Source organism: Rousettus aegyptiacus, unplaced genomic scaffold, assembly GCF_014176215.1.
Source record: "Rousettus aegyptiacus isolate mRouAeg1 unplaced genomic scaffold, mRouAeg1.p scaffold_m13_p_15, whole genome shotgun sequence".
NCBI classification, from domain to species: Eukaryota; Metazoa; Chordata; class Mammalia; order Chiroptera; family Pteropodidae; genus Rousettus; species Rousettus aegyptiacus.
Genome location: NW_023416290.1, coordinates 41,214,971 through 41,235,802, shown reverse-complemented (window position 1 = coordinate 41,235,802; position 20,832 = coordinate 41,214,971). Strand labels below are relative to the sequence as shown.

Genomic DNA, 20,832 nt, shown 5'->3' with positions numbered 1-20,832 from the left:
CAGCCTCCGCTCAAGATACAAATCCTATTGTATTTTCTTCATATTATACATCACTGACTAAAAGTATATATCATGTGTTAATTTGTCTCCTCGATTACCGTTTCTTTCCACCCTAGATTCTAGCCTCATGAGAGCAAAGACTCGAGCTCTTCACCACTGAACCCTTAGCACGGATAACATTCTCTTATACAAACAAAAAAATTCTTAATAAACAATGATTGCTGAAATGAGTAAAAAAACTACAGGGCCCTAGGCCCTTTAAGCTCACTGGATATTTTTATTTATATTTCTCACAAATACCTCAAATTCAAGGTTTTAAAACATGCTTTTGATACTTGTAAATCTAAATTCCTTCATTTCATCATTCGTTTCATTGAAAAAATAGACATGACTTTTTTGTGTGAGGATTTCTATCATTTTCTTGAATTATTTTTCTCCCATTTATTTTTTCTTCTGTCTTAAAGAGCTCCTATTTCCTGAAGCTGGCTTCTATCTCATCTATTGTCCTCCATCTTGATTCCATTCAAACTATCCTTTACATTTTTATCTGCACCAGCTTTCCAAAATGTAAACCTACTCATTTTAACTCAGGTAGAAACTTTTCGATATTTCACTAAAGTTTCCACAGTAAAGCTGCACTTCTTTTGCTTAGCAATATGGGTGTCTTCAGGACCTCTATTCTCACCCTTTACCGTTCTCCTCCATGTTCTCTTTATTCTGAAAATAAAGTGATCTAATTGAATATGTTCTTTTATTACTCCCTGCCTTCATATGTGCTATTCTTTCACATGTTAATACTCCCTCTCATTCTTCTCCTCTAGTTCTTCTAGCCATTAACCAGTAATCCTTTAACCACACCACTATTGAGTACCTTCTACATGCCAACCACTGGCTAGGTGCAGGGAATATGGCAATAGGGAAAAAGCCAGACTTGGTGCCTCCTTTCCTGAAGCTTACAGTATGGTGGGGGAAGAGACTATAGCACGCGGAAGACAGTGGCTTGAATAGAGTGGTTTTTAAAAAGGCCAGGTTTCATATTAAAAGTCGCAACTCAAGAAAATTTTTGTTACACTAACACAATCCAAAGGCACAAAGGGGGACTGTTAATTTAGACTGTATGTGTTATTTGGAAAGTAAGTATTTGTTGTTGTGGTTGTTGCTTTTTAATTTAACTTCTATTGGTAACTTTCAATGGTTTGATAGAATGTCACATTGAAGAATCAAGTTGCACTGGGCTTACTTGCACTTTGATTCTAGGTATACAAATAATAATAATATATATTATAAATAATAATATCCATCTAGTGTATTTTACTGGGAGATTATCGTTCACACAGTGATAATTTGGTAGATTCCTCCAGAGAATATATCAACACTGTTGCTATCATGTAATTTATAAATGTAGTTATTAAAATAATTATGTGAGTCAATTATAGATTAGTCAAATGCAAACCAAGTTATATACTCTTGTTTCAGAAGCTTTAAAAGTAATATATTTGTATTCTCATCAGTATTACCCTCTTTCCAAATATTGCTTAAGGATCCAATATGTCATAAAAGCTTTAGAATAACCAAATAAAATCTACATTTATTTTTACTCTGAAGTAACAGTACAGTTCTGATTTTTCTGTGCATTGAACAATTCATCCTTTCTCTATAGATATGTGATTCCCACCTTTATTTAATAATAAAGTCTTACTGATTCTTACACTAAGAAAAATCTACACAACAAATAAATGTCAGTTTTTACTGCACTCAAAATAAAAGGATTTTATAACAACCATATTTTCTGAGTAAAAAAATAATTTTTAAAAGCTACTTATCTAAGCTACTTATCTAATTTCATGCTAACGTTTTCATTGTTATACAATTATGACTTAACGAGTAGCTATTTTAATGCTCATTTTTTCAGTCATAACTGCTTTGGCTTGTAAACAACCAAAATGGTATTCAATTTTCGATAAAAACAGGAATTTATCATCTTACATAACCTAGAAGTATTGAATAAAGGCAGGTATGACTGGATCCACTAGAAAAAATAATATTATCAAAGTCCAGTGTCTTTCTCTGTCTCTATTATGCTTTTCTCTGTCACATATTCAGGCTTCGTGGATTAGATTCTTATCAATTCCTCTCTTGAATCATCTTTATTGCCAACAATTTCAGAAAAGAGAAAATAAAAATAAACGTTAAAAATTAAAATTAAAATAAGACAACATAAGATAAAACAAGATAAAAAATGAGATTAAAAAATAAAATAAAAATGTGAGCTATTGTTATTATTGGTTATTTAAAACTATAGATAATCAATGCATGCAGAATTCTTCGTTCTAGAAAGAAGCACAATATAATCGACATCAACCTATAGGTTGGAAAAATAAGTAACCATAGAAATAGCATATGCTAGTGCCAAAGAAGAGATTCAGGTTGTAAATCCTATGCGAGAAGACAGTGATTCTTGTGGACTAAGATAGATGGGATAGTGGGATAAATATAGAAAAAGGGTGATTTGAGTTGAACCTCTGAAAATATTAAACTTTAGAGAAGTAAAGAAAACATATGTAAGGATGTCTTGACAGGAAGAAATGACATAACTCAGAAATGACAAATATCTCTGATGCTCCTGTCTCAACTCCAGAGCTCATTAACACATTATTAACACACTGTGGTTTTTCTCTTTCCTGAGTTAAGGGCAAATCTAGAATGCCCATTCATAGACAGCTACCAATTAATTAGAGGTGGCACACAGGAAAATATCTGCTGTCCATCCATGGTGCATAAATGAATTATGTGTGGAGTAGAACAGAAAAACAATAAGTAGATTTATTTGACTGAAACAGGAAGAATATTGGGAGGATTAATTAGAAAGTTTGAAAGAACTGTAATTGGTGGCTAAGAGTTTGGATTTTTCTTGTACAGAAGAATGATTAAAAACTTCAACGAAGGAGTAAATGATGGAAGAATTGAGGACAGGGCAACCAGAGGAAGATTTTTACATTAATCTTATAATGAGCCTGTGACTAGAAAGGAAATACCACTAATGAAAAAGAAGGTACAGCAATAAAATACATAATTAAGAAAGAATTGTCAGAGATTAAAGCCAACGTGATATGAACAAAGAAATAAATCAGTTCAAATTTATTGAATTCTTACTATGTTCAGAATTTATGATAAATACTTTAAATGTGTTATCTCATTGACCCTCAAAATATTCAGTGATATAGGGATTTTTACAATAGTTTCCTCCACAAAAAGGACATGGAATTTACTCAATTTCAGATTTTTACTTCAATAGAAAAGTTAATTACACTTGGAGGAAATTATATTTGAATTGAAAAATACAACATGTGGCCACAGCTAGATATATTTGTAATATAGTCTTGTCATCTACATTTTTAAATTTATTATATTTTTAAATTTTTTATTTTATTTTTCCTATTAGCCACAAACTCATAAACAATAGCTAAAATAATTTCTGTGCTTACTAAGTGCCAGGCACTAGGCTAAGCACTTTGCATATATAATCTCTCTTAAGGCTCATATACAGATAAAAAACCAAAGCCTAAAGTATTTAAATAACTTACCTAAGGAGAAGCAGCAAAGCCAAGAGTCAGATTGAGAAGCACAAAGCCCTAAGCTATGCCATTAGACCGTTTCAGAGAACCAAATTCTATCTTCCTTTACAAAAATTATACTGTGCCAAATATACATTTAGAGCACACTGAGTGTTTAATTCATTTTGACAAATACACTTCTTCTTAAAACCAGAGGCATTAAGTAAACACTAAGAAATCCAGCATTTAGTGAATAATAGTTATATATTCTTAGCTCTGTGATAAGCACTCTAGGTAGATGATCGCATTCATTTTTTAAATTCCGCATTAATATTGAGCATTGTTCTGAGTGCTAGAGAAGCAGCAAAGAATAAAACAGACAAAGTCTATGTTCTCTCATAGAGAAAAAGAGATAGATACATATATGTACACAGTAGTCTTTGTTTCATGCTATTGTAATTACATGAATTTAGATACCAAAGTTTAGTTAGATAACACTACTCTCACAATATAGTTCACATTTCAGTTACCAGGGACAGGGTTAGCATTAAGATCATGGTTACAGTGAGTAAACTCATAAAATACAAACTGCATTGCTAGCTCTTTGGTCCACTAATTACTACATAAATAATAGATTCACGGATGTATGACCAATCACATTACTTTTTTCATTGTTTGTTAGTGATTGATCACTGCACATTTTATAATTTCACACACCAATAACAAAATATTGTTATAGGATGGTATTTGATAGGAAAGGTGTTGCTTCGTAGTCTCCCAGTGACAAATCCATGCAACATTGTACAAAAATGAATAATGAAAAGATGGAATTGGCCAACAAAGATAAAAGCACAACAAAGAAAGAAAAGTGGGTGTGGCTGGTCAGGAAAGGCATCTCTATAGCGGTCACACAATTACCTCCTGAAGCAAGTTAATACTTCTATGCCCCATTTTATACGTCCATAAACTAAGGCTAAGAAGCAGTGAAGTACTGAGCCATGGTCATGCAGGTATCAAATGCCATAGCTCTTTAAATAAGACATATTGATTTGAATTTATAGCCTGCATTTTTTTCACTATACTGTGTACCTTTCCTAAAGAATTTTTATATGTGTGAAGGCTGAATGCATTGTTAATATGGCGCATCTCTTAAAAGACTTTAGCTGATAGACTGTAGTATAGCTAAAATAATTTATATCCAAGTTTTGCTGATTGAGAGGCCCACATTACACAATCGATATAGATTTTCTAGTCTAAATAAACAAGTTTTTTAGCAGCCAACTGCTGACATCATTTCAGGTTTTCGACAGTCCATTTTAATAGCCAAATATTGACATGCTACCATAGGACAAAAAAAATGACATTTGCTTAAGTTAAAGCACATCCCAGAGTTTTCTGTTTAGAAAGAAAGGAAAACCATGCAGCAACACAACTTCACAAGGAGGGTGACTGTCTATAGTAGTGAAAACACTCTGGGAGATGTGGATAGAGATACACTACAGAATATTGTTTTTCCTGGTGAGAAAATTAAATTCTGATAAAGAAACGGAACAAAAATTGGTCTTTGATTTCTTTACACTTAATGGTCTTTAATTTCCTTGCATTTAAAAAAGTCTTTGGAAATCATGTAGTCACCAAAACACTACAGCAACTTCCTAACTAGGAAACTTAACATCTACTTATGCTATTGTTAGCTTCAGTAGTTCAAAGAATACAAAGTCAATAGCAATTAGGAAAGAAAATCTTTGAGAAAGGGAAAGAAGGCTATAAAACGCCTAATTGTTTCTCTTAAAACCTATTCTCTTGGTACCTCCAAACGCTAATGAAATGTCATTTCCCCATGACAAGTAGCATGCAGGTCTTTCTCTTTTTAGGTAAGTAAAAAGGCATACTGTGACAACATATGTAATACCTTTCATTATTAAAACTTGCATTATGATAATGTTACTGACTTATAATTAATGTGTGAGTGATTCTGGAAGCTTAACCCCTAATTCCCTATTTGTCGCTTAGCAACAATCAAGCTGAGTGAAACATTTCAAGGATATATTGGGTGTTGATGGAGAAAGCTACTTGGGAAGTCCTGAGTTGGGATTACTCCCTCTGGAGTCTTTTAAGAATTGTCTCTATGTAATTAAGGTGAAGCAAGCTTTTTTTGCTAATGGGAAATTCTGTATGAACAAATCTGGGCCCATGTGAAAACAGCCCTATTGAAGATTTTTTCCTACAATAAGCATGATAATTATTTTTCAAGAACACATTGAATTTCACTGGTCTTAAGAATTTCTTGCTTAAAAATAAAAATCAAAGTTAACTGCCCTTTATGGTGCAAATGCAATGATTTTGATCTTTTCTTGAGTCTCAGCAGAATAAGCAGATGTAACTCTCTGGGCATTCTACATAGTCACAGGAACATTCTTGTATCTTGCAAAATGAAGAAGAGATTGTTATAAACAAAATGTTTGTGTCTCGCAATATTCATATGCTGAAACTCAACCTCCAGTGTGATGTTTAGAAGTAGGTTTTTGGGAGGCAATTATGTCATGAGGGTGGAGTCTTCATGAATGAAATTAGTGCCCTTCTAAAAGCATCCCAGAGCACTCACTTGCTTACCCTTTCTGCCATGTGATAACACAGTAAAAAAACGGCTGTCTATAAACCAGGGTGGGCTCCCACTGGTCACTAAATGTATCAGCTCCTCGAGCTTGAATTTCCAGTCTCTAGAACAATGAGAAATAAATTTCTGTTATTTATAAGTTACCCAGTCTGTGTGTGTAGTACTTCGTTGTAGCAGCCCAAACTGGCTAAGATAGAAATAGAGGCAGTTATCCAAAAAGTTTATGCCCAAATATCATCCAATAAAACACAAAGAAAATGAAGACAAATATTTGGGTTTTTACTGTGCTAAAATTGTCCAGATAATCATGTGGATGTGTGCACTGCTTTCATGCCTATTTAAGACCTAATCAATTCAAATGTTACCCTTGGCAGACTAAAAACCAGGTAGAGAACTTTGATCTGAGTAAAGACCAAAGTTAAATCCCTCTAAGGTTACAAGAGTTTCTCCCTTTCTTTCATGCATGAGCTGCCAGTTTATAACCTTTAGTTTATACGATCAAAATCAAAATAGGCAAATACGGGTGTGACATTCTCAAGGCAGAGTCTATACATGTATATTCCTGCTCTATATGGAACTATGAAAAAAAGGCAACAGAAGTAGAGTTTCTATTCAGTTGCCTTTGTTTAAACATCATTTGAATGTTTAAGTGATAGAAATATTATTTTTCCCTTCCTTTTCCTATAATTTTCATTTAGTTCTTTTAAATTTATAGTGTAATATTTTTAACAATTGTACTATCCAAACAAAAATAATTTTCTTAATTATCTTAATATTTTTGTTAATAATATGTTACTAAATTAAATAAAATGTATGTTATGAATGTTAGATAATATATTGGAAATGGTTACCCAAATTTTTACTGACTTAAGCATTCTGTTAGATAGAGATGATAGAGATAGAGATAGAGATAGAGATAGAGATAGAGAGAGAGAGACAGAGACAGAGATAGAGATAGAGATATAACATCAAAATTACTTTAACCCTTATACAGTGTTGGAAAAAGTAATATTATATTCATCTCTCAACTTTTATCTAGAGTGCCACTAAAACATCAATGATGATGTTCTTTATTTTTGTCTTAATATCATTTGATAGTATGTCACCCTCTTAATAATGAGGCTCCATACAGAAATAGCCTACCAGAGAGATTTTAAACATGTAGGTGTGAAAAGACTGTATATGTGTAAATCCAATTATGTACCTAAAACTAATCCTGTGCTTATATCAGTTTTGTTAATTAAAGGTCTGTAGGGAATCTAGAATAGGTGAAATCAAAGAGGAACACTTGTCAATATGTTTCTAAGGCTGTCCATTGAAAAGTGATTATTGCCTTGGATATTGGCATTTACTATGTCAAGTATAGTCATCAAAGAGAGAAAAAGATATCAAATTCTCATAACCTAATCAGATTAACCACTGTTCAGTTACTTAATTTTCTCTGCCCTAAGTACCCACTCATGCAAAACAAACCTTTCATTTAGAAACTGAGTATTATTAAAATGGGAATTCTTAAAAACTGAATTATAGGACCGATTCAATTACTATCAAAATCTCAGTAGGTATTTTGTAAAAAATTTTTTAGAAATAACTTTTGTAGAAATTAAAAACTGTTTCTAACGTTTAATGGACATATATAAGATCTAAAGCAGACAAATCTGTTTGGCAACTGAAACTTAATATTTAAGTAATTGTTCTCTCCCATGTTAAACTTGTTTCTTCCCAGCTCAATAAATTGTGTAAATCAGAAGTGCACTCTACCTCCTCACATATACACATTTATTTAAAGCTATAAATACATATATAAATATGTACATATACACATACACATGTAGATACATATCATCCTTGACTCATATTTTCTGTCATTCCAAAATCAGTCTACTCTTCACATGTTGTTGCAACTTTTTCAAAATATGTCAGATTCAGCTACTTCTCATTACTTACACCTCTTGTTAGTCCTAGCCATCTTCATTTTTTACTTGAACTACTAAAAAGAGCTTCTTAATTATGCCATTATGCCATTCTTCATTCAGCTCTCTTTCAAGTACCTGGAATAATATTTTAAAAATATAAATTAGATCGCATTATAATTGTTCTTAAACCATGAAGATAACTTTCCCTAACACTTAGGAGAGAATCCACTGTAACCTAAAAGGCCTGGATTTTTGCCTGTCTGCTGCCTACCTCTTCTGTCTCATTGCCTGACATTCTTCCCCCCATCAACTATGTTTCATCTATATAATATTTCTTGATATTCTGCCTCAGGCCCTTTAGACTTCCCCAGAAAGTCCTCTCCTCCAAAACTTTGCATGGGTTGGATTTTACATCATTTGATTCTTTGCTCGAATATTTTTTTGAAGTTCAATCAAAACTGTCCCTACAATAGCCTCAGTGTATGTCTACTTCGCTTCTTTAATTTGCTTTGCTTTTCTTCATAGCCTTAATCACTATCTGAAATTATATTATTTAGTTATTTTCTTTTTATTTTCTGTCATCCACCATTATAAAGGAAACAATAGAAGGAAATGAATGCATTAACCTTCAGTAATATTCACAACAAAGTTTTAAGGCTTCTGGCGCAGAAAGAGCATTTAGCAAATCAGGTTAAATGAGTAAATTTTCTCATATTGAATTGCCCTTGCTTTCCTGCAGTGAGCCCTGTTCGGTCATGACATAATCAAACTTTATTGTGTCACTACCTATTATTGAACAGGTCAGATCATTTGCATATATATTCATATGATAAATTGGTCTATATTTCTTAGTTTTCTCAAAAACGTTTTGATAGTAAACTTATACTATTTTTAGAAATATGAATTATGACAATTTTTATTTTTTATACTTTTGAAACATTTTGAACAGCATTGAAATGTCCCATTCTTAAAAAATATTTAATATTCAGGTATAAAATATCAATTTTTTAACCCTCATCTTTATCTCTTCATTGATTAAAAAAATGTGTTTAAATTTCAACTTCTTCTTGGGCTAATTTTGGTAAATTTACATTTTACTTTGAAATAATTTTATTTTTCTCTTTAAATTTTTCATTGAGTTTCATAGATGCTATATTATAATTTCTTCTGTATAATTATTTCCAAACCCAGTCTTAAACTTTACATGTCTTTTCTTATTTTTCAATCAGTCACTATATAAATTTTGTTGTTTTTGTTTTCTAAGAGTCAACTTTAGAATTTACCTATTTTATTTTTGAAATTCATTACATTTAACATTTTTTTATATAAATTTTCTGATTCTCCTACAATTTTAATTCACTTTGTGGTTGTTATCCTAAATGTTTAGAATAAATACCTTGGTACTTTAATCATGGTGTCTTCATTTAGTAAATATTTAAATTATCTTTTTTCTTTTTTTGGAATAATGTTATTGCTGTTCTTACATGTTTTAGCATAAAGTGCTACATTTTCATTGCCCTTTAGATAATTTGAAATATTCATTTTGTTCTAGAAAATATTTATAAAAATATTTCTCAATTTTCAATCAGATAAGATTTTTGTTTTTAATTTAATATCTATATGAGACATTTTTTCCTGGTCAAAATATTGAAAATTTTGAAATTAAAGAGCATTTGTCAAGGAGTCCAAAGATCTAATATTGAACTAAAAATTCTGATCTTGTGCAAAGTACTTAATTTACCTAAAAATAGTTTTCCCATATTTAAATGAAGAAGTTAAGCTAGACAACATTGAAGTTTCTAACCATAAATTTTATTTAATATACATATATATATATACACATTATTTTTATAGTAGATTTAGATTCACAACAAAATTGAGTGAAAGGTACAGAAGTTTCCCATATAATCTCTGCCCCTACATAAAACATAGCCTGTACATTTTATTTATTAAATATTTTAACCTGATAAGAAATGATAAGAAATAACTTTTTGCATCTTATAATTTATTTTACAGATAAAACATTATTAGCTTACAAATAATCACTTTTTTAAGATAAGAATCAGAAGAATTTTAAGATATTGTCAAAGACAAACTAAGCAATACTCAACAATAAATGAACCTAATATGTCACTGACATATTGTAGAGATTTTAGAAAAAGTCCACGAACCTCAAGGACCTCTTAGATATTCTATTAAAAATTCTAACATACTTTTTCCTTAGAGATATATTGTAACAATTTTCCTAATGTCCAGGATTATTACTCATAGTTTTATTTTAACAGGTTAAATATTATCAAACCCTCTCTTCAAAGAAATTCTGATGTTTTGTGATTCATACCTTTATGAATTCTAATAGACCCTTTGCCTATAATCTTTATTGTTCAAATAATACTAGCTTCATTTTGTCCACTGGAAGTGTTAGAATGCAAATAGGTTTATAATTTAAAAGCATAGTTCTCTTAAACTTAGAAACATTTCAAGTGTCTGGTATCCTTTTAGTAGTATTTTACAGGATTTATTTTCATGTGTTTGCCTTTATTATCATTTACTAATTTACTTTCTTAAAATTTGTATTTAAATTTGAATCCAATGATTTCCCTCTGGTTTATTCTTTTCTTACAAGCCTCATAGGCAATTAACTGTCCTTGCATGACTGCCTGCTTGGCCTCCCATACCAGCATTGGGAAACATCAGGAGAGCAATTTTCTTGTGAATATTTTTCCAACTTAGATTTCTCTCTCCTAATTATTGCAGTCAAGAATTGCCACTCATTTCAGAGAGATTGCTCTCCTCACCTTTTCAATCCCCAGCTAACTAGCTGGGATAATAATTCCATTTTCCTCCAGAGTCCATTTCTTGTTAGAAGAAATTTTAAGTAGTTCTGACATTACCAATGGTTTTTTAAATGTTCTAGCTATTTCTAGGCTAGTTGTTAATCAATTGGTAATGGGTCACGGTGGTTACCCTTCAGGAATAGGTGATCCAGGTAGCCAAGACCAATTAAGGTAATATAGAGAGTAAACTTGGAGAGGAATTTTAGGAAATAGTAAGCTAAGGCCTCGGATTCTGCTCGATTCAAGTTATTCGAAAAACCTGAAATCTTCTTCTAGCCACCATATATAATTTAAAATCAGTGGGACCAATCTCCTAGGACATAGGCAGGCCTGCCCTACAAAAGCCCGGAGTTATTACTTCCTTGAAAGACTTGTGGCTCCTGTATTGCTTGTGTGTTAACTTTGTTTAAAAACATTTCAGTATAAATGATGTGATGTATTTTTGTCTACATCACTAGGATTATTTTGACACTACTCCATGTGCCTTAAGCAGGAATTAATACTCTAAATGGTATTATTTAACATTTCAGGTATCATGGAAATCTATGACAGAACATTTGTTAATTAGCAAGAGGATGTTAGAAGTAATACCTTTATTGGTGAAATAGTGATGTTCAAGAAAAGAGTGTGATTAGGAATGTATATATAGGTCTCATTTTCTTAAGATAGGTAGGATAAGCAGGACACATAGCTCTTGAATTCCATAACCTTGTTGGTCCTTGTGGCTAGATTATTTTATAGTCCCAATTTTTCACCTTTCTCTATATTCACATCCTTTGTCATTTGGCTTTGGTCTTTCTCCAGCTAAAGAGGAGGAATACATTTCTCCACCCCTTCATTACTGGTTTCGCCATATGACTCACTTTAACTAATAGCATATTAGTGTGAGTGATATAACCAAAGGCTTAAAAAGCACTTGTGCAATTGAGCTTGCCCTCTTTGGCCTCTATTATTCCCAAAAGATGAGCTTCTCCCAGGTAGCTGCTTCTCCATTTGCTTGGACCCCAGATCAAATCATATTTGAGCAAAGAGCGAAGCCCAGCTGGAGCTATAGCTTAAAGCAGAGCCTTTTAGCCAATCCCAGTGTAGATCAGCAACACCCCTCACCTCAACCTGCCAACACGAAAAAACATGGGCTAAATATATAATTTAGTTTTTTATGCCATTCATGTTCTATGTCTATTGTATAGTGTTATTGTAGAAATTGTAAATTAATACATTCCTAAATCTAATTCACAGGAAGTATACTTGATATTATTATAAGGTTGGCCAATTTTATCCTCAATTAAGTCAAGTTTTCATGCAAAATGCCAGCAAAAAAAAAAAAAGAAAGAAAAGGCTAAGGTAACGAGAGTTATTTCCTAAGCTACTAAGTAGGTCTTAAGACTGTTTTGAGCATTCTTGTTATTAATATTTGTACATTAGGCGGTATTTGCCTTCTTTGATACCTACCACCTGGTACTTAGGATATGAAGGAAATATAATTTCTACCTTGATCTAAACCCCAGGGACTATGAATATTTATCAAAAGATCTCTGACATTTGCTGAATGGGCAAAAGGGCTTACTAAAGTTTGCAACAATAGAGAAGAGCAATGTTCCCTTTTAAAAATCATAGACCTTTCATGAGGGAAAATTTTATGTTTGCTCCATGGGAGGATATCCCACCTTTACACGGCTCTATTCTTCCTGCCCCCATTCTCACAGGGTCCTACCTGGGATAAAGGAGATGCCTTCTGTGGCTATTTCTCACTTGCTGAAGTGAAAGAATATTTTCAGAATTGGCGGCTTAACACTCCTAAGTTTTTGAATTATAATTTTAATATGTTATAGCCAGAAATGTTTGAACATTTTTACTGTCTTATTTTATGTTTTGTGAATTTCTATAATTTATGACAAGTTTTCTCAACCTCTTTAATATATTTAATGTCTTTCTCGCTCCTGGAATTGATTTTGTTTTTGTTTATGCTCGTTTATTCTCCATTCCCACATGTTGAATTTACATCAATGGCCATTTTTTTCAACTCTCAGAACCATAATTTAAGTTAAAAATTACTACCTAGAAATGTCTTCAGTCATGCAATCCATCTTCTAAATCTTCTAATTCCCCGAACTCAATTAATTTTCATTCATCTGATTTCTAAGATAAATGTTATAGAAATATTTTTTAAAAGTTCTGTAAAAATAATTACACTTCTAAAAAAAAGACAAATAAATACAAATCTACCCTAAAAGCCCAATGTAAATAAATCTACTTGTGAAGGGGAAGAAAAAAAAATTGCTGGTATTGACTTGGATGTTGTTTGATACGAGGGATAGTAAGAGGCAACGGGTTTTAAGATTATATCCACACACCCTGAAGCTGGCAGGAATCTTTACAGGAAGATCAAGGGTTCCTAAATTTTCTAATTTAGAGAAGAAGAGTATATATGTTAGAGGAAAAATGAGGATCTTTCTATTATTCTCACATTTCTTGGAATACACTGTATCTGTTAGCCCAAATATTTGAAGATTAATCTGAATGCCAACATATGAAATTATCCGAATAATTAATAACCTTCTATTTTACTTGGAATTACACAGGATAAAGACTATAGTAGAACTACTATCTCAAAAATCACAATATAACTTTTAGACTGGATGATTATTCACTCATTCAAGTTACTTCTAGTATCAGAATGAGATATTTTGTCCTGTATCCAATCAATTTATGTATAAAGGCCTTTTATTTGTTTCTTTTTTCTTTTACTCTATTGTAGATAACTATCTTTGTCATCTCAAATGTGTGATGTAAAAGCAAATACACCTGGTTACAAAGTTGGCATTAGCAACCTTGGAGACTATGGCATGTTGAAATTTGAAGAGAGTGATTTAAAGGTGAAGATGTCACTGAAAGAAAGCCAACTGACCAGCTTTTAGGAATCATCACTGCATAACATTGCGGAGGTAAATTCATCATGCTCTGGGGACTAACCTTAGTTGTGAAAGTCAAGACGCACAAGCTTATTCAATTAAGGAATTACTGACAGTATTGAATTAATTTTGACAATTAGTACAAATAAGCAGTCCCTTATCAAGAAAATCACTAAATGGTATGAAGGTATTTAGGAAACCAAATTATTAATCTACAGTTTGGAAAATGGCCCAAAAGTAATCTAATCATGGACAATTTTCTTCTACATCTAAAACAATATTTAGTGAGATAACAAAGAACTCAAACTCAAAGCTACATTTTCATTAAACTATTATGGACATTCCTTCTTCCCATGACCTCTCCATGCTTCCCCTTCCCCCCAACACAATGTGCAGGGAAATAGATAAAGGTAAAGGGAGTCAAATATATGGTGTCGAAAGAAAATTTAGCTTTGGGTCATGAATCTGCAATGTAACATAAATACATATTATTGTATTATACACTTATAAATTAATTAACCGATGTCACCCCAATAATTTTAATTACAAAAAACAGAGGTAGAAAATTTTTTAAAAATTGGAATTAATGAAAGAAGTCAGAATAGCTATTTCGTTGGACATTTTAGATCCTAATTATTGGCTCACTCCTCAAGTCCATGCTTTTCCAGTTCCACTGACAGTGGCTGTCTTTTCACGGGCAGTGTCTGAGAATAATTCCTCCATGCATTTCTTCATACTATGTCTATCACCTTGATTGTTCTCTCTCTATGTTTATTCTGTCAAATTTTGTTCTTAAGAGTCAACAAAAGTCCTATATGCTTGAAGACTATTTTCCCTACTCAACTTTAGCCATAAATTATATTTCCATCTTTTGAGATTTTTTTCAATCTTTTTAAAATCTATTACAATCGCTTGGAGCTTTGATTAAGATTCTAGGTCCATCTAATCAGAGGCAGAATATGAATCTGCATAATTAACAAAGTTCTAGAGATTCTGATACTCACCAAAGTTTAAGAAATGCTGTTCTGAATTAACATAGAACTTCTTCCTTTCTTGTGGTACTAATCGATTTCTGCCTTGCATTGTAGTTGTTTTGTTTCTATCATTCCATTCTAAGTACTTCACAACCATGGGCCACATTTTCAGGTTTGTGTCTAGCAATATATAGCACGATGTTCTGTATTAGATAGGTATTTAATAAATACCCATTTTATTTTCATGATTTCTAGGAAGAAATAAATAGTTTTATTTCAGAAAGAGTTGCATTATTCTATTCAACAATTTATAATTATTTGTTTCTTTTTATTAGATGTGTAAATATGTGTATATAGATATAGACACATAAATATACTATATTTTGTGTATTTTTGGAATTTTTACTTGCTTATCAGCATTAAGGATGGAGCATAGGGCTTGAAAGTTGCTATTAATATATTTATACAGTTGGACTCAGCAAACTCAGGAGAGTGGTAAAATGTAAAAGTCAAATATTTAAGAAGAGTTCAAGATATCCCTTGAGCTAAATAGGGATCCTGCCTCAATGACAGGAAAAGCTCCAAGGAATATGCCTCCAATCTTTGTCCCATGCTTCTCCTCAGATCAGTTAAAGAAGAACCCACCAGTTGCCTGCCTCCTTTTGAAATTATATCTGCTTCAGGCAAAGTAAGCCTCAAAGGGACCAATTACAGTGAAACAGGGTAGTTATTTCCTTTTATATTCCCTTGGCTCAGTCAAGTTAGCTCTCTTTTCTCAGGTTTTACAGAAGTCTTTCTTAGACTATAAACCTAGTTGGGTAGAACTACTTTCTTCCCTATAATTCCCTGTATTACCTCAACCAGTATTCCCTGTACCATACGCAGGACCTTTAATAAATTGTGTTAATAAAGTTGATGATAAAATAACCATCTCTTTGTATTCCATAATATTTAGTGTGTTTAGTGGAAGTTTAGCTTTATGAAAGCAACATAATTCAAGAAGAGAGAATTTGACTGAATTTTTAGAAAGGTTAATATCGATCTAGTTATCTAGAAAGTTTCACATGAAGATCAATTAACCTTTTTTTTCTTACCTTTCACACTAGGCTTTCCTGTCTTTAGGGAGGTTGAGTATCTTGAAAGTCGGTCAGAAAGGTTTTTATTAAATAGCTCTACAGTCTAGCAACTTTTGCTCTTTGAAAACCTTAGCCGGAGAGATTAATACAGAGGAGAACACAGGCAATTAAATCAAAGAAACCCAGGACACACACCCATTATCCATGTTTCAACAGTTTTCTTTGTGATAGGTACAACTCAATGATAGGTACAACTCAGGTGAAACTTTCTTTTGTAATTCTTCTCGAATTTGACATAATTCTCTGCAATCTGTCACAGAGCAATTAAAAAGAGAATCCAATCATACAATTCGACTATATCATAAATTTGCAGCTTATTCACCTAAGATAAGTGAAACTTAAATAATGAAAGAAGAAAGGCTTACATTACCTTTTCTATACCATTGTTATTAACTATGCATTTTTGTACAATGTAGAATAACATTTAGAAACCTGCAATATGTATTACAATTTTTGCTATATAGTATTATTGCTACAAGTTCATCGTGTCCAATACTTAAATATAAACAAAATTTAAATTTAGATACATATATTTTTAAATTATAGTTATTCTCAGTTAACACAGAATTTGATTGGTTCTCATTCAAAAAACAAAAAGCTGTCTTTGTATATTATGAATCTAACAAAGAGCACTGGACTCGGGTAGTGCTCTTGAACTCTTGTCTTTGTTTACTGCTACTGCTCACAAGCATAAAACTTTTGGTGATAGAAAAGATGACAATAGAAAGGAAGGGGCCTATTTTGAGTATGCATTATGTCCCAGAAACTTTAAAAATGTTGTTATTTAATATTAAATATAACCTCCTGATTATTTCCCAAGCATACATACATCTGCATATGGGTCAAGTCAGCAAAATCCAACTGTTCTGTTCCTCATTGTCATCAGTGTTTGGACAGCTAATCATTGAAAGTATTTACATCTTCCTTATTTAATTCTTATACTGTACGAATTCTAAAACGAAAGAGGAAATTGAACAACTGAAGGGAAAGTAGGTTTGAAATTTTAGTTATTCAGGGGTTATTTGCTAATTTTGAGAAACGAAAGTCTTGTGGAGAGAAGGGAGTTTGGCTATGCAGAGTGCTAGAGCCCGGATGTCTGTGCAATGACAGCCGTTGCAAGGCTGCACCCTTAGCAAAAGGATGGACTAGAGAAAGGGAGAGAGAAAGAAAGCTTATCTGAATGATTAGGCTCTCAGCAGGAAAAAGAATCTCTTTCTGGAAATTCATAACACAAGTTTATCCTGATGTGCGTTTGGTATTGAATAATCACCATTTGTGTTGTCCAGAAACTCTAATACTAAAAAGTACAAATCTATCAGTAATAATAATAAATAGAAATTGATTAAAAATTACTGTTAAAGATAAAAATATGATTTTATTGGACAGTAAAATGCAACCTATTTGTAATTTATAATAAGCATGTATAAGACATAGACCACAGGAAGTTTGAATATGAAGTAACCAAAAAAAGCTGATAGCATAGCCAAAATATGTATTAAGCAAAGATATACATAATTGTAAAAAGTAATGGATAAAATATAGTTTAACATAGCTCTCATAATTGATAGATCAATAAGAAAAAAATTGGAAGAATAAAGAAGATTGAACAACCCGACTACAAGTTAATAATGGACACATTTAAGCCATAGTCAACAATTAGAAAATACACATTGCATTAAAGCATTTGTGGAAAGTACAGCAATATTGTCTAATTATTAGACTTAAAAGCAAAACTAAGAATATGATTCAGGATTAGGGAAAGACTCTCTAATGGAAATATTTTTCATATTAAGCTAAATTATGAGTATTTTGCAATTCAGTATACATTTCTTCTCCACCTCTATGCTTTTTGAAATCAAGACAAAAATAAATATGTTAAGATAATTTTTGAAAACGTATGGCTAATCCTGAGTGTAATAGCAGAGGAATGTTACTGAAAACAGCATTTTACATGAATTAACAGTATTGGATACACCAATTTTGAGAGTGGAATCTAACCAGTGAAATAATTCCTTTGAAGAATGTAATCTGATTCTCACTCAGATAAATCATCTCCAACTCAGAACTTGTAAATAATAACACTATAAAGGTACTCGAAGGCACAAAGGGCATGCCATCAGGCTGGGAATTCATCTGCCTTTCTGATTAATATTAGATGTGAGCAATTTCAGACTACTGATTAGATTTATTAATAATTAATGCAATGTTATTATGGATGATTAAGGTTATTTCTTTTAATGGGAATTTCAAATCACATTTAACACCCTGATATAAATTCTTCATGACATATAGCCTTGCATATACTTTAGTAAGCCTACCAGACAAGCGTTGTAATAATGATTCAACCAATCTTAGGGCACCAGCGAGGAACTTTGTTTTTCAGACTTACCTTATAAATGCTTATAGTAAAACCTTTAAGGCAGCAAGACTGCTCTCTACATATAGTCTTAACAACTTTTTTTTTACTTCTCTAGGATTTTTTAAATTTAAAAAATTTATTTTGTATTAAGGTATGCTTATTCTGTAATTTTACTAACATATGAGAGAAGAAAATGGAAAAAGCTTTAGAGTCAATTTGGCATGTCAGTATTATAATATGTCAACTGGTAGTGCGGTTCTTTTTATATTTGGAGAACTTGAATAAAAATTTCTATAGAAATATAATGTTTATCTTATAAGCAAAATAGACTATGCTATTATATCAAGAAGTAATTCTTTTTTCTTTTGGTAATGTTCCCTGGTGTCTCAGAATAGTCATTTTAACATAGAAAATTTATATTTATATTCAAGGTCTATCCTGAGAATATAAAAGTTGAGGAGATAGCAAGACAACTTATTGATAACTCTTGAGCTAAAGAAAACTGCTATTGAAACAAAAAGAGTAATATCCACAATTTTAGACAATCTACAAAATATTTGCTCAGGAGCTCTGTGCACAATATCTATGAGTTTCGTTTCATTTTATTTTTTATTGATGTATTATTAGAGAGAGGTAACATTGTATAAGTTTAAGGTATAAATCTATTGATTTCATACACTTATATATTGTGATATGATTACCACCATAGAATTAGCTAACACTTCTGTGGTGTCATATTATTTCTTTTTTTTGTGGTGAGAACAATTAAGACATTATAAAAATGATTCTGAGTGTAACTCCATCACCCTCAAAAAACTTCAAACTGTTTAAAGCACTTAAAATTTTTAATTTTTTATCTTGTTAAAGTTAAGCATCCAAATCATTTAGGAAGGAAAACAAAGTATCTATTTAATGATTAAAAATATGCAAAACCAATACCAAAAGCTGATAAACTTTTTCTTGGGCTATGAAAATTTTAAAGAGATATAATTCATTGCTGGGCAAAAATTTTTAAAAAATATTTATTACCCTTAAATTATTTTTGATTACTTTGTATAAATACCAATAGGATATTTTTAAATTCTGAAATTCTTTTGGACAAAATAGTAATATTCCTTGCTCAAGATAAACCCTATGAGGTAGATGTTTTATAATTGAGGAAATGAAAGCTAAAACAATTTATGTTGTTATTTTTTGTTTTTCCAATATTACTCAGAAATCATTTAGTGTTGGTTTTCAAATTCTGATTTCTCTGCCTCCAAAGTCTTTTTTGCCAACTTTCTGCTAGCAATATACTCTGTTTGCTACCTTGTAAAAAAAAAAAAAAGGAGAAAAGAAAGAAAACAAATGAAGAGTATATTCTGCCATCGAATTGAAACAGATTGATAAATCAATGGAATATAATAAGTTCAGAAGCAGAATTATATATAATATGCTATAATTATAACTATTTTATATAAAATATATTATGTATAATATAATTATATGTGTATTAATTCAATACAATTATATATTACTATATATAATAAAGAAAAAAGAGAAAAAGCCAAGGCAACATCAAGTTTAGAGAATAAATCGTATGACAGATTTTTCTGTTTTGCAGTACATACATGCCATTTGTTTTATGTGGCAGAAGTTGGTCCCTGAGTCTTTCATTACAACCTACTTGTGGGGTATCTAGTTTTTTCTTCTATTAACCTAAAATTAAAAGCTTGAAATGAAAGACAACAAACATTTATTTGGGATCAATGAATTACAATTCGGAGAGCACAGAATCAGGTGGAAACCCAGCATTCTGATTATAGGGTAAAAGCAAGGGGTTTTATGATAAAAAGGAAAAAAAAATACTTACATGAAAAGAGGAAAGACTTCCTATAGGTGCTGGTAAGCTGAGTAGTTCTAGGATCTACATGATTGGTTACTGGTTCTTGGTTACCTCAGAAAGATAGTCCATAATTATCAGTCCTGAGGTCAGGCTGTTTGCTGTCCTGATGTTACAAACAATTGTTTGTAAAATAATATTGGTCCGGCCCAGTCTAAACAGTACAAAAGTCAAAGAGCAAGATGTGCAAGGCAGCCCCTGGAATGGCCATTCTTACTCTATTTTAAAATGACTCCACTTATGTCAGCTTTCACACTTCCAACCACACTACTGGACAAAACAAAATCAACACACAAACCCAAATAGCTATGTATTATCAAATCAGCATAGATCGGTTCATATTTTCAATTTTATATCAACAAGAAAGTATTGCTTTTCATAGTAAAAATTATAGACGTTCATCTATATTTGAATTTCATGTCACACCATTTGATAATGTATGCTACATCACCATTTAAATATTACACCCATTATATTTGGGTCTTGGGACACATGGAAATTTGACTGGCAGAATTATTTGAAGCTCGGGGGGAAAAAAAGTAGCTGGGAAGTTACCACTAGGCAGTTAGCTCAGGAAAAGTCTGAGATTCTGTATGGATTAGTGAGTTCTAATATGACTTTTAGGTAATCGAAAAGTTACTGCTA

The 20,832-nt window shown here is 31.7% G+C and overlaps 1 long non-coding RNA gene across 2 annotated transcripts in view; it reads right to left on the bottom strand.

Annotated features, from left to right (window-relative positions):
• Positions 1-20,344, bottom strand: part of LOC107507141 — a 105,092-nt gene extending 84,748 nt beyond the window's left edge. The window contains exon 1 of one of the 2 annotated variants that reach the window (XR_001596101.2): positions 20,158-20,344. This is a non-coding gene — a long non-coding RNA (uncharacterized LOC107507141). The remainder of the gene's footprint in view (positions 1-20,157) is intronic. The other variant, XR_001596099.2, reaches the window with a different exon arrangement.
• Between the last annotated feature and the right edge of the window lie 488 nt (positions 20,345-20,832).